The following is a 14,232-nucleotide window of genomic DNA, read 5'->3' as shown; positions in this document are numbered from 1 at the left end:
AATTGGAGAAAATTAAATAAATCACATCTTTTTAAAATAACATGATATTTTATATATATGTACTCATAATTTAATTTTATATGGTTCAGGATCACCCGTAAACAATACGAGAAGATTAATCATAAGATCCCATGATTGTACGCAACACGTCATTTGACAACACCGGTACTTTATGTACGCAACACGTCATTTGACAACACCGGTACCATGGGTCAAGATTAATCTCGACCAATACATATACGATGGGGGTTTTATTTATTTCATTGGGGGTTTATTAAACACCTAAAAATGAACCATTAAAATTGAATTACTAACATCGGACTGCTAACTACGGACTAAGAAATTATTAAAAGTATTAAAAGTATAATAAGTATATATATATGTGACGATTGTTTTAAAAAGAAAAGGTATTGATATATTATATATGGATAAGTTCGTGATATCAATCGGAGACCAAGTCAAAATTACATATCTTCAAGACGAAAGTGAGTATATAGTCCCACTTTTAAACTCTAAGTATTTCGGGATGAGAATACATGTATTTTATGTTTTACGTTATGGACACAAGTAACTGAAAAATATATTCTACGTTGAGTTGTACCACTGGCATACTTCCCTGTAGCTTGGTAACTGTTATTTACAGCGGTATTGTAAACGCGAATCCTGTTGATAGATCTATCGGGCCTGACAACCCCAACCGGACTGGACGACCAGTATTCAACGGTTGCACAGTACTTTCGTGACTACACTTGGTACGGTGTAGTAAGATTTCATAATAAAGGGAATATGCGACGTGATTAAATGTTAAGTATGGTTACCAAGTGCTCAACCACTTAGAATATTTTTATTAAAATGTTTATATGTGAAATCTTGTGGTCTATATATATATTGCTGCCGGCATTAAACCTATATCTCACCAACTTTATGTTGACGTTTTAAACATGTCTATTCTCAGGTGATAATTAGAAGCTTCCGCTGCAACATGTTGAATTTAAACAAGATCTTGAGTATGCATATTTGTGTCAAAAATAAAACTGCATATCGGAGGATTTGTAATGTAAAATATGCTAGAAATCGTATTGTTATCATCACATGTAAAGTTTGTAAGTCTAAGATTATCGCTAAACGATAATCATCTTTTTATTGTCTAAAGCTTGTATTAAAATAAGAGTTATGGTTTGTAATGTAAAATAAATGCAGTTGTTCTTTTAAAAATGTCGCGTATAGAGGTCAATACCTCGCAATGAAATCATACGTTATCTAATTCGTTCTTATGGTTAAGGACGGGTTATGACATGTGGTATCAGAGCGGTGGTCTTAGCGAACCAGGTTTGCGTTAGTGTGTCTAACTGATAAGTCGTTAGGATACATTAGTAAGTCTGGACTTTGACCGGGTCTGATTTAAAAACCATTGCTTATCATTGTTGGTTAAAATTTATATGTAAATATTATGTAGTACTAATGGGTTAGTTGTTGTGTGATAGATGTCGGGCTCAAAACTTGTCATCACGTTCAGCGACTCCGAACCAGAATCTTCAGATGGTGTTCCAGTCATTAACCTATCCGATGACGAAAATAATATCTTTGGGGAAGACTCACAAATTCCGGATGAACCGACTATAGAGAACCCGGAAAGTGAACCCGAAGAGGAAAGTGAACCCGAGGAGGAAAGTGAACCCGAGGAGGAAAGTGAACCCGAGGAAGAAATACAGGAAATTACAAAAGACGAGTTCGAACTAGGAAAGAAACGAAAGGCTAATGAATTAGAAAATTCAAATCCCGAGTTTAGTAAGGATGATGTGGCACCAACTCCACTAGACACTACCACCCCTATTCCCGCTATTCCTATTCGTTCTATCCCGGCATCCAGTTCTTCAGTCCCACAGCCAAAATATAGGCAGACAGCCAGGATAAGCGTTAAGCGATTCTTTGAACCTAAACGTCCTAGAAAATAGACCAAACGATGTGCTGCCGTATTAAACCATGGGATCATATAATGTTTTGTATAATATTATTAGTGTGGTTTGTTTAATGTTCGATGTAAGATAAGCATATGTAAAATAGTGAAGTGTGAAATGCAATAATTTTCCATGGTTAAGTATTATTTAGATGGTAGTAATTGATTCTGTACTAAGCTATTAAGTATGGACATTAACGGGTAGGTACTACCCTAGATATAATTATAAAACGCTAATAAGAAGAAAAGGCTTTTATAATAATACCTGGTTCATATTATTAATAAGCTATAATGTACTGTAAATATACACTACATCTATAATATTCCATGTGAATAATTATTTTCTTTTCATTCTTATAGAAGAATATGGCGCGATTGAACCGAATGACGGAACAAGAAATCCAGGAACTCATCAATCAGCGAGTGAACGACAGAATGTTATGGGTCGAGGCTACAAGAGGTGCTGCAGTTAACCCAAATCCTCGTGTGGGGTGCACTTACAAAACTTTTCAAGCTTGCAAGCCCTCATCATTCAGTGGAACAGAAGGACCGATCGGTTTAACCCGGTGGATAGAAAAGATGGAGACTGTGTTTAAAATCAGTGGTTGTGTTGAAAAGGACATGACCAAGTATGCATCGTGCACTTTACAAGATAGTGCACTCACGTGGTGGAAAAATTATGTGAAGGCTGTAGGAGGAGATGTAGCTTATGATACTCCGTGGGAAGAATTCAAAACAATGTTAATCAACGAATATTGTCCAAGGAACGAGGTTAGGAAGTTGGAAGATGAGTTACGAAGTCTGAAGGTTATTGGTACTGAAATCACCAACTACAATCAGCGATTCATGGAATTAGTTTTGCTATGTCCTGAATTGGTTCCAACCGAAGAACGGAAGATTGAAATGTACAAAGATGGTTTGCCCAAAAAGGTCAAAGCAAATGTTACAGCATCGAAACCTAAGACAATTCATGAAGCTATAACCATGGCAAACGAGCTAATGGATCAGGTCATCATGGATAAGAAAGTATCCAATACTGATGTGAAGGTATCAGGTAACAAAAGAAAGTGGAATGGAAATTATGATCGAGGTAACCAACAACAATCTTTTAAGAAACAAGAAATCACGCAAGGTGCGGGTAGTGGTTTAAGCTTTGGTTATAAAGGACAAAATCCTTTATGCAACCGATGCCACAAACATCACTCTGGTTACTGTAATGTGGTATGCAACAAATGTAATCGAAAGGGTCATCTTGCTGAAGATTGTAGGGCTCTCGTTACAAATACAAATGGTACCAAGACTCCTGCCATCAATGCAAATAGAACTGCTTTGGCTACCATTACTTGTTTTGGGTGTGGAAAACAAGGTCACTATAAGAGCCAGTGCCCGAATCCAGAGAAGAATATCGGACCTGCACGTGGGAGAGCATTTGTTATTAATGCTAGAGAGGCATGTGAAGACCCGGAGCTTGTTACGGGTACGTTTACCATTAATAACTTATCCGCATCTATTATATTTGATACTGGTGCTGATAGAAGTTACGTGTGTAGAGACTTTCACGCTAAATTGAATTGTTCATCATTACCTCTAGATGCTAAGTACATGATTGAGTTAGCTAATGGTAAACTAATTAAAGCCGATAAAATTTGCCGTGATTGTAAAATAAATTTAGCCGGAGAAACATTTAAGATTGATTTGATACCCGTAGAATTAGGAAGTTTTGATGTAATAATCGGCATGGACTGGATGTCCAAAATAGGAGCTGAAGTTGTGTGCGCCAAGAAGGCAATTCGCATTCCTCGTAAGGATAAAACGCAGTAATGATTTATGGAGAGAAGGGTAACTCAAAGCTAAAACTCATTAGTTATTTGAAAGCTCAAAAGTGCTTGAAGAAAGGGTGCTATGCTATCTTAGCACATGTTAATAAAGTCGAAAAGAAAGAAAAAGAGAAGTGCATCAATGACGTGCCTGTGGCAAGAGATTTTCCTGAAGTATTTCCGGAAGAGTTGCCGGGATTACCTCCATTTAGATCTGTAGAATTTCAAATAGATCTTGTACCAGGAGCTGCACCGGTTGCCCGTGCTCCATATAGACTTGCACCGTCCGAGTTAAAAGAACTTCAGAGTCAGTTAAAAGAATTACTGGATCGTGGATTCATACGACCAAGTACTTCACCGTGGGGAGCTCCAATTTTATTCGTCAAGAAGAAAGACGGATCTTTCCGAATGTGTATAGATTATCGTGAATTAAATAAGTTAACTATCAAGAATCGATATCCACTACCGAGAATTGACGACTTATTTGATCAACTCCAAGGATCATGTGTGTACTCGAAAATTGACCTAAGATCGGGCTATCATCAATTACGTGTCAAAGAAGAAGATATACCGAAAACTGCTTTTCGGACACGCTACGGTCATTACGAATTTTTGGTCATGCCGTTTGGATTGACGAATGCGCCAGCTGTATTCATGGACCTCATGAATCGAGTTTGTAGTCCATATTTAGATAAGTTTGTTATCGTTTTCATTGATGATATTCTTATCTATTCCAAGAGTGAGCAAGAGCATGAGCAGCATTTAAGGTTGATATTAGAGTTGTTAAGAAAAGAACAGCTATATGCTAAATTTTCTAAATGTGCTTTCTGGTTGAAAGAAGTGCAATTTCTTGGCCACGTTGTTAGTAGCAAAGGAATTCAGGTTGATCCAGCAAAAATTGAAGCCATTGAAAAATGGGAGACTCCTAAGACACCAATGCAGATACGCCAATTTTTGGGTTTAGCCGGTTATTATAGAAGGTTTATTCAAGATTTTTCCCGAATAGCTAAGCCGTTGACAGCGTTAACGCAAAAAGGGAAGAAATATGAATGGACTTCTGAGTAGGAGAGTGCATTTCAATTACTGAAAAAGAAGTTGACTACGGCGCCTATTTTATCGTTACCAGAAGGGAACGATGATTTTGAAATATATTGTGACGCTTCGCGACAAGGTTTTGGTTGCGTTCTTATGCAACGGAAGAAAGTTATTGCATACGCATCCCGACAATTAAGGATTCACGAGCGGAATTATACGACGCATGATCTAGAACTGAGAGCAGTCGTGTTTGCATTGAAGATATGGAGACACTACTTGTATGGGGTTAAATGCACTGTGTTTACTGATCATAAAAGCCTTCAACATATTTTCGATCAAAAACAGCTGAACATGAGGCAACGTAGGTGGGTTGAGTTAATAAATGACTATGATTGTGAAATTCGTTATCATCCCGGGAAAGCGAACGTGGTGGCCGACGCTCTAAGCAGAAAGGAACGAGAACCAATTCGAGTACGAGCGATGAACATAAAAATTCGCATGAATCTCAACTCACAAATCAAAGAAGTTCAACGAGAAGCACTTACTAAAGAAAATATAGGAAATGAAATAATGAAGAAGTATGAGAAGCAACTCGTTATACGGGAAGATGGAATTCGATATTTTGCAAACCGTATTTGGGTACCGAAGTTGGGTGGATTAAGGAAGTTGATATTGAATGAGGCACATAAGACAAGATACTCGATACATCCTGGAGTTGGAAAGATGTACCAAGATCTTAAGACACATTATTGGTGGCCTAATTTAAAGACAGACGTTGCAACATATGTTGGAGAATGTTTAACTTGTTCCAAAGTCAAAGCTGAACACCAGAAGCCGTCAGGGTTACTTCAACAACCAGAAATCCCAGAATGGAAATGGGATGGTATTACCATGGATTTCATCATGAAGTTACCAAAGACTGCCTGGGGATACGACACTATTTGGGTGATTGTTGATCGTCTCACCAAGTCTGCACATTTCTTGCCTATAAAGGAAACGGATAGAATGGAGAAACTATTACAATTGTATATAAAGGAAGTTGTTTCAAGGCATGGAATACCTATTTCCATTATATCCGATCGTGATAGTAGATTTACATCAAAGTTCTGGCAATCACTACAGGAGGCCCTAGGAACTCGTTTGTATATGAGTACCGCGTATCATCCGCAAACCGACGGGCAGAGTGAAAGAACGATTCAGACTCTTGAAGACATGCTCAGGGAATGTGTGATCGATTTTGGAAACGGATGGGATAAATATCTACCATTAGCAGAATTCTCGTATAATAATAGTTATCATGCGAGCATTAAAGCTGCGCCATTCGAAGCATTGTACGGAAGGAAGTGTAGATCTCCTATTTGTTGGAATGAAGTAGGAGATCGACAATTAACTGGTCCCGAGATCATACACGAAACAAGTGAGAAGATAGTACAAATCAAGGAGAGATTGAAAACAGCCCGTAGTCGCCAAAAGAGCTACGCCGATGTTCGAAGGAAACCATTAGAGTTTCAGATCGGTGACATGGTTATGTTAAAGGTGTCACCGTGGAAAGGTGTAATACGCTTCGGAAAAAGGGGTAAACTGAACCCAAGATATGTAGGTCCGTTCAAGATTATCGAACGCATTGGACCGGTAGCTTATCGACTCGAGTTACCGCAACAACTCGCCGGAGTACATAATACTTTTCACGTCTCAAACCTTAAGAAGTGTCTTGCAAAGGAAGACCTCACCATTCCTCTTGAAGAAATCCATGTCGGCGAGAAACTACAACTCATCGAAGAACCAGTCGAAATCATGGATCGTGAAGTTAAACGGCTCAAGCAGAGCAACATACCGATCGTTAAGGTTCGTTGGAATGCTCGAAGGGGTCCCGAGTTTACTTGGGAACGAGAGGATCAAATGAAACAAAAATATCCACACTTGTTTTCCGATGACGCAAAATAAGTACAATTTTAAAATTTCGGGACGAAATTTATTTAACGGGTAGGTACTGTAATGACCCAGACTTTTTCGATCAATCTATACTTATAAGATTAATATTTACATAAATTAAACTTACCAACATGATAAGCAATCCAAATTGTTGAGATTTATGTTTCCGAAAAGAGTTTTACACAACGTTTGACCGTCTAGTTTGACCGATGATATCACGAACCATACAATATATGATAATTATACGTTTGTGTATATATATGTATATATACATATTTAACATGATTAATTAATGTTTTAATATCTTATTTTGTATTAATAACAATAAGTTATAAGTATATTTTGAAACTACTAACTTAAGTTTTCAAAACGATAACCATACGTAACGTTAATTGACATAAATACTTATAATCTATAATGTTTATACATATATCGTATAAGTAATGTATTTAATCACTTTTAAGAACTTAAATACATAAAACCATATAAGTGTATTCACAAAAGATAGCTATATTTGAATCCTCATTCCATTTTTCACAAAATTTCTATACGTATATCTAGAGTATTTGTACTCGTATCATACCTAGCTTCTATACGTATTTACTATTAGTATATACACATCAAATCACCACCTAACCAGCCCTTGTTACTACCCTAGGTATAAGGTAATTAGATTTTGGAAGCAAGTATGACTAAGTTTACAAAATAACAAACTTAAAATTTGTCCATGTTCCCCCATGAATCACGTTTTTAAAGAGTTAGGGGGATCACCATTTTGATTCATTTTACTTCAATATCCTAGCTAAAAACACACACACTTTCAAGAGCATTAAACTCCATAACCATTCAGCAAGAAACCATGAAGATCTAGCCATAGAAACAAGCCTTAAACACCATAAGAAAACCCTTACAAAAACACTTCAAGAATCCTTCCAAGAACACAAACTTACTTCCAATCTGTCATCCAATTCCATCACCCTTTTGGTTCTAGGTTCTTACTCCTCTTTTACAGCAATCTTGTCCAAGTAACTTGAGGTAGTAACTTTGTTCATAACCTTATTCGATTCATATATATATATAGCTATCTTATTTTATGGTATAAAATTTTAACAACAAGAACATAGTTTGAATGTTTTCAAACTTGTTTGCAAACTAAATAGATCCTTCTAACTTAACTTTTAAAATACTTCAAGACCTGTAATATAACTTAAATATATGTTAACTTAACAAGGTATAACTTGGTTTTTCAAAGATTACCTTAAAAACTGTTTTTACGACGTCGGAGTGTAACCGGGGGTTGTTTTGGGTTGGATAATTAAAAACTATCTTAAACTTTGAATTGGAGGTTTATTTTCTGGAAAAATGATTTTTACTATGAATATGATAACACATAAAAATTTCATGATTTAACTCAAAGTATAAGTATTTTTAGAAAAATAATCATTTAAGGTTGTTTACATGATGGAAAATGATTAACTTCATAAGTTTCACTAAAGTTTGACCTATGACCTGTGATTTCGAATACAAACTAAGGTATTTACAGTTCATAGTCTTAAAGAGGGACTCGATCCAAGGAAGTGGCAAGTTGAATCAACGAAAACGGAGTTGTAACGAAGAAACTATGACCAAAACGAGATCGGATATCTAAGACTAGTTTAGCTACGAAAATAATTGGAGAAAATTAAATAAATCACATCTTTTTAAAATAACATGATATTTTATATATATGTACTCATAATTTAATTTTATATGGTTCAGGATCACCCGTAAACAATACGAGAAGATTAATCATAAGATCCCATGATTGTACGCAACACGTCATTTGACAACACCGGTACTTTATGTACGCAACACGTCATTTGACAACACCGGTACCATGGGTCAAGATTAATCTCGACCAATACATATACGATGGGGGTTTTATTTATTTCATTGGGGGTTTATTAAACACCTAAAAATGAACCATTAAAATTGAATTACTAACATCGGACTGCTAACTACGGACTAAGAAATTATTAAAAGTATTAAAAGTATAATAAGTATATATATGTGACGATTGTTTTAAAAAGAAAAGGTATTGATATATTATATATGGATAGGTTCGTGATATCAATCGGAGACCAAGTCAAAATTTCATATCTTCAAGACGAAAGTGAGTATATAGTCCCACTTTTAAACTCTAAGTATTTCGGGATGAGAATACATGTATTTTATGTTTTACGTTATGGACACAAGTAACTGAAAAATATATTCTACGTTGAGTTGTACCACTGGCATACTTCCCTGTAGCTTGGTAACTGTTATTTACAGCGGTATTGTAAACGCGAATCCTGTTGATAGATCTATCGGGCCTGACAACCCCAACCGGACTGGACGACCAGTATTCAACGGTTGCACAGTACTTCGTTTCGTGACTACACTTGGTACGGTGTAGTAAGATTTCATAATAAAGGGAATATGCGACGTGATTAAATGTTAAGTATGGTTACCAAGTGCTCAACCACTTAGAATATTTTTATTAAAATGTTTATATGTGAAATCTTGTGGTCTATATATATATTGCTGCCGGCATTAAACCTATATCTCACCAACTTTATGTTGACGTTTTAAACATGTCTATTCTCAGGTGATAATTAGAAGCTTCCGCTGCAACATGTTGAATTTAAACAAGATCTTGAGTATGCATATTTGTGTCAAAAATAAAACTGCATATCGGAGGATTTGTAATGTAAAATATGCTAGAAATCGTATTGTTATCATCACATGTAAAGTTTGTAAGTCTAAGATTATTGCTAAACGATAATCATCTTTTTATTGTCTAAAGCTTGTATTAAAATAAGATTTATGGTTTGTAATGTAAAATAAATGCAGTTGTTCTTTTAAAAATGTCGCGTATAGAGGTCAATACCTCGCAATGAAATCATACGTTATCTAATTCGTTCTTATGGTTAAGGACGGGTTATGACATTAAATTTTTACATTATCATGATATCATGATGTATTAATATATCTTAATATGATATATATACATTAAATGTCGTTACAACGATAATCGTTACATATATGTCTCGTTTCAAAATCATTAAGTTAGTAGTCTTGTTTTTACATATGTAGTTCATTGTTAATATACTTAATGATATGTTTACTTATCATAATATCATGTTAACTATATATATATATATATCCATATATATGTCAACATATAGTTTTTACAAGTTTTAACGTTCGTGAATCGCCGGTCAACTTGGGTGGTCAATTGTCTATATGAAACCTATTTCAATTAATCAAGTCTTAACAAGTTTGATTTCTTAACATGTTGGAAACATTTAATCATGTAAATATCAATTTCATTTAATATATAAAAACATGGAAAAGTTCGGGTCACTACAGTACCTACCCGTTAAATAAATTTCGTCCCGAAATTTTAAGCTGTTGAAAGTGTTGACGAATCTTCTGGAAATAGATGCGGGTATTTCTTATTCATCTGATCTTCATGCTCCCAGGTGAACTCGGGTCCTCTACGAGCATTCCATCGAACCTTAACAATCGATATCTTGTTTTGTTTAAGTCTCTTAACCTCACGATCCATTATTTCGACGGGTTCTTTGATGAATTGAAGTTTTTCATTGATTTGGATTTCATCCAACGGAATAGTGAGATCTTCTTTAGCAAAACATTTCTTCAAATTCGAGACGTGGAAAGTGTTATGTACATTCGCAAGTTGTTGAGGTAACTCAAGTCGGTAAGCTACTGGTCCGACACGATCAATAATCTTGAATGGTCCAATATACCTTGGATTTAATTTCCCCCGTTTACCAATTTGAACAACACCTTTCTAAGGTGCAACCTTAAGCATGACCATTTCTCCAATTTTAAATTCTATGTCTTTTCTTTTAATGTCAGCATAGCTCTTTTGTCGACTTTGGGCGGTTTTCAACCGTTGTTGAATTTGGATGATCTTCTCGGTAGTTTCTTGTATTATCTTCGGACCCGTAATCTGTCTATCCCCCACTTCACTCCAACAAATCGGAGACCTGCACTTTCTACCATAAAGTGCTTCAAACGGCACCATCTCAATGCTTGAATGATAGCTGTTGTTGTAGGAAAATTCTGCTAACGGTAGATATCGATCCCAACTATTTCCGAAATCAATAACACATGCTCGTAACATGTCTTCAAGCGTTTGTATCGTACTTTCGCTCTGCCCATCAGTTTGTGGATGATAGGCAGTACTCATGTCTAGACGAGTTCCTAATGCTTGCTGTAATGTCTGCCAGAATCTTGAAATAAATCTGCCATCCCTATCAGAGATAATATAGATTGGTATTCCATGTCTGGAGACGACTTCCTTCAAATACAGTCGTGCTAACTTCTCCATCTTGTCATCTTCTCTTATTGGCAGAAAGTGTGCTGACTTGGTGAGATGATCAACTATTACCCAAATAGTATCATAACCACTTGTAGACCTTGGCAATTTAGTAATGAAATCCATGGTAATGTTTTCCCATTTCCATTCCGGGATTTCAGGTTGTTGTAGTAGACCTGATGGTTTCTGATGTTCAGCTTTGACCTTAGAACACGTCAAACATTCTCCTACATATTTAGCAATATCGGCTTTCATACCTGGCCACCAAAAATGTTTCTTAAGATCCTTGTACATCTTCCCCGTTCCAGGATGTATTGAGTATCTGGTTTTATGAGCTTCTCTAAGTACCATTTCTCTCATATCTCCAAATTTTGGTACCCAAATTCTTTCAGCCCTATACCGGGTTCCGTCTTCCCGAATATTAAGATGCTTCTCCGATCCTTTGGGTATTTCATCCTTTAAATTTCCCTCTTTTAAAACTCCTTGTTGCGCCTCCTTTATTTGAGTAGTAAGGTTAGTGTGAATCATTATATTCATAGATTTTACTTGAATGGGTTCTCTGTCCTTTCTGCTCAAGGCGTCAGCTACCACATTTGCCTTCCCCGGGTGGTAACGAATCTCAAAGTCGTAATCATTCAACAATTCAATCCACCTACGCTGCCTCATATTCAGTTGTTTCTGATTAAATATGTGTTGAAGACTTTTGTGGTCGGTATATATAATATTTTTTGACCCCATATAAGTAATGCCTCCAAGTCTTTAATGCAAAAACAACCGCGCCTAATTCCAAATCATGCGTCGTATAATTTTGCTCGTGAATCTTCAATTGTCTAGAAGCATAGGCAATCACCTTCGTCCGTTGCATTAATACACAACCGAGACCTTGCTTTGATGCGTCACAATAAATCACAAAATCATCATTCCCTTCAGGCAATGACAATATAGGTGCCGTAGTTAGCTTTTTCTTCAATAATTGAAACGCCTTTTCTTGTTTATCCTTCCATTCAAATTTCTTCTCTTTATGCGTTAATGCAGTCAAGGGTTTTGCTATTTTGGAGAAATCTTGGATGAATCTTCTATAGTAACCAGCCAATCCTAAAAATTGACGTATATGCTTCGGAGTTTTTGGGGTTTTCCACTTTTCAACGGTTTCGATCTTTGCCGGGTCTACCTGGATACCTTCTTTGTTCACTATGTGACCGAGGAATTGAACTTCTTCCAACCAAAATGCACACTTTGAGAACTTAGCGTACAATTTTTCTTTCCTCAATACTTCTAGCACTTTTCTCAAATGTTCTTCGTGCTCTTGATCATTCTTTGAGTAAATAAGTATGTCATCGATGAAAACAATGACAAACTTGTCAAGATATGGCCCACACACTCGGTTCATAAGGTCCATGAACATAGCTGGTGCGTTGGTCAATCCAAACGGCATAACCATAAACTCGTAATGACCATAACGCGTCCTAAAAGCAGTTTTTGGAATATCATCCTCCTTTACTCGCATTTGATGATATCCAGAACGTAAATCGATCTTCGAATAAACCGACGAGCCTTGTAGTTGATCAAATAAGTCGTCAATTCTCGGCAGTGGATAACGGTTTTTGATGGTAAGTTTGTTCAACTCTCTGTAGTCAATACACAACCTAAATGAACCATCCTTCTTCTTGACAAACAAAACAGGAGCTCCCCATGTTGATGTGCTTGGTCGAATGAAACCACGTTCTAATAGTTCTTGCAGTTGGCTTTGCAGTTCTTTCATCTCGCTGGGTGCGAGTCTATAAGGAGCACGAGCTATTGGTGCAGCTCCCGGTACAAGATCTATTTGAAATTCAACAGATCGATGTGGAGGTAGTCCCGGTAATTCTTTCGGAAATACATCGCGAAATTCTTTTGCGACGGGAACATCATTGATGCTCTTTTATTCAGTTTGTACTTTCTCGACGTGTGCTAGAACAGCATAGCAACCTTTTCTTATTAGTTTTTGTGCCTTCAAATTACTAATAAGATGTAGCTTCGTGTTGCCCTTTTCTCCGTACACCATTAAGGGTTCTCCTTCTTCTCGTACAATGCAAATTGCATTTTTATAACATGCGATCTCTGCTTTCACCTTCTTCAGCCAGTCCATGCCAACTATTACATCAAAACTCCCTAACTCTACGGGTATCAAATCAATCTTAAATATTTCGCTACCCATTTTAATTTCTCGATTCTGGCATATATAATCTGCTGAAATTAATTTACCGTTTGCTAATTCGAGTAAAAATTTACTATCCAACGGCGTCAATGGACAACTTAATTTAGCACAAAAATCTCTACTCATATAGCTTCTATCCGTACCCGAATCAAATAAAACGTAAGCAGATTTATTGTGAATAAGAAACGTACCCGTAACAAGCTCCGGGTCTTCCCGTGCCTCTGCCGCATTAATATTGAAAACTCTTCCACGGCCTTGTCCATTCGTGTTCTCCTGGTTCAGGCAATTTCTAATAATGTGGCCCGGTTTTCCACATTTATAACAAACTACATTGGTATAACTTGCTCCGACACTACTTGCTCCGCCATTACTCATTCCGACACCATTTGTTCCTTTCGTTCTGTTAACCCCTGGTCCGTAGACCTCACACTTCACCGCGCTATGACCATTTCTTTTACACTTATTGTAAAATTTGGTGCAGAACCCCGAGTGATACTTTTCACAGCTTTGGCATAGCTGCTTCTGATTGTTGTTGTTGTTGTTGTTGTTGCGGTTGTTATTGTTGTTGGGATGATTGTTGTAGTTGCTGCTGTTGTTGTTGTTGTTGTTGTTGTTGTTGTTGTTGTTGTTGTTGTTGTTGTTGTTGTTGTTGTTGTTGTTGTTGTTGTTGTTGTTGTTGTTGTTGTTGTTGTTGTTGTTGTTGGGCCGTTTGTTGTAGTTGCGATTGATGTTGCGATTGTTGGGATAGTTGTTGCGATTATTGTTGTAATTGCTGTTGTTGTTGTATTGGTGATTCTTATCACCGTTTTCCTCCCACTTTCTTTTGACTTGCTTCACATTGGCCTCTTCAGCCGCCTATTCTTTAATTCTTTCCTCAATCTGGTTCACTAGTTTGTGAGCCATTCTACATGCCTGTTGTATGGAGGCG

Source organism: Rutidosis leptorrhynchoides, chromosome 4 (assembly GCF_046630445.1).
Source record: "Rutidosis leptorrhynchoides isolate AG116_Rl617_1_P2 chromosome 4, CSIRO_AGI_Rlap_v1, whole genome shotgun sequence".
NCBI lineage: Eukaryota > Viridiplantae > Streptophyta > Magnoliopsida > Asterales > Asteraceae > Rutidosis > Rutidosis leptorrhynchoides.
This window is presented reverse-complemented; position numbering follows the sequence as displayed.